The sequence below is a fragment of the Triticum dicoccoides genome, chromosome 1B (assembly GCF_002162155.2).
Source record: "Triticum dicoccoides isolate Atlit2015 ecotype Zavitan chromosome 1B, WEW_v2.0, whole genome shotgun sequence".
In the NCBI taxonomy this organism is placed as follows: Eukaryota; Viridiplantae; Streptophyta; class Magnoliopsida; order Poales; family Poaceae; genus Triticum; species Triticum dicoccoides.
Genome location: NC_041381.1, coordinates 197,905,877 through 197,907,762, shown reverse-complemented (window position 1 = coordinate 197,907,762; position 1,886 = coordinate 197,905,877).

Genomic DNA, 1,886 nt, shown 5'->3' with positions numbered 1-1,886 from the left:
GTGCTGGGTGGGGCGGCGGGGTGGTGGGTGCGGCGACGGGGTGGTGGGGCGGCGGGTGGTGCGGGCGCGGGCGGCGGGGTGGTGGGGTGGTGGGGCGGCGGGGTGCTTGGGCGGCGGCGGGTGAGATGGGTGGGAGAGAGGGAGAGGAGGGGAGAGAGGGAGGGGATAACCCCATAGTTTTTTTACCTAGAAAAAAATAACCCCATCTCTTTGCCATCTACCAGTAGATGGCAAAGAATCTTTGCCGTCTGCTGGCAGATGGCAAAGAGGTGGGGCTGGTACGCTGTTACACGTTTGACGGTCACAGGATTTGCCAACCTCTTTTCCATCTGCTGGCAGATGGCAAAGATTATTTGCCATCCACTAGCAGATGGCAAAGAATTGGCTGATGGCAACCATGTTCTTTGTCGTCTGCCAGTTCTTTGCCATCTGTTTTTTATAAGCAGATGGCAAAGACATTCTTTGCCATCAGCTGGCAGATGGCAAAGAGCTGGCTGATGGCAAATTCCCTGTTTCCAGTAGTGATTCTGTGCCACATATAGTGCTATGTCCATGGCTCATGCTCATGTATTGCGTGAAAGTTGAAAAAGTTTGAGATTACTAAAGTATGAAACAATTGCTTGGCTTGTCATCGGAGTTGTGCATGATTAAATACTTTGTGTGATGAAGATAGAGCAACAGCCAGGCTATATGATTTTGTAGGGATAACTTTTTTAGCCATGTTATTATGAGAAGACATCATTGCTTTTATTAGTATGCTTGAAGTATTACTATTTCTTATGTCAATATGAACTTTTATTTTGAATCATTTGGATCTGAACATTCATGCCACAATAGAGAAAATTACATTGAGAATTATGCTAGGTAGCATTCCACATCAAAAATTCCATTTTTATCATTTACCTACTCGAGGATAGATAGCTTGGGGATGCTTGATACGTCTCCAACATATCTATAATTTTTTATTGTTCCATGCTATTATATTACCCATTTTGGATGTTTATGGGCTTTATTTTACATATATATATATATATATATATATAATTTTGGGGGCTAACCTACTAACCGGAGGCCCATCCCGTATTGCTGTTTTTTTGCCTATTTCAGTATTTCGAAGAAAAGGAATATCAAACGGAGTCCAAACGGAATGAAACCTTTGGGAGCGTGATATTTGGAACGAACGTGATGTAGAGGACTTGGTGTAACACCCCGGATGTAACTTTCCATCTTTGTAACTCCAACTCTTGCCATTTTCGGCTATGTGATATGATATTCCATCCGTGGTTGGGTTTTGTCTTCTGTTTTGCATTTTATCCATGTGATGCATATCATATCATGTCATCATGTGCATCTCATTTGCATACGTGTTCGTCTCATGCATCCGAGCATTTTCCCCGTTGTCCGTTTCGCAATCTGACACTCCCACATGCACCGGCGCACCCCTCTTGTCTCTTTTCGTGTGCGGGTGTTGAACGTTCTCGGAATGGACCGAGCCTTGCCAAGTGGCCCTGGTATAGCACCGGTAGACCACCTGTCAAGTTTCGGGTTATTTGGAGCTCGTTTGGTACTCCAACGGTTAACCGCATAACCGCAAAGGCCTCTTTTGAGTTGCATCCCAACACCCCTCCAAAACAGCCCAATAACCCATATAAGTCACTTCCATGCTCTCCGTCGTCGGATCACGATTGTGTGGGCGAAAACTACACCTCATTTGGACACTCCTAGCTCGCTCTACCTATAAATATGTGCTTCCCCCCGGATTTTTCGCAGTCCAACCCTAGCCCCGCTCCTCTCCGTGCCGCCGGACACGTCCAGACGGAGCCGGACGCGTCCGCCCGCCGCCCCGGCGAACCAGGAGCTGCCACGTGGCCCCGGCGCCCGCGCCG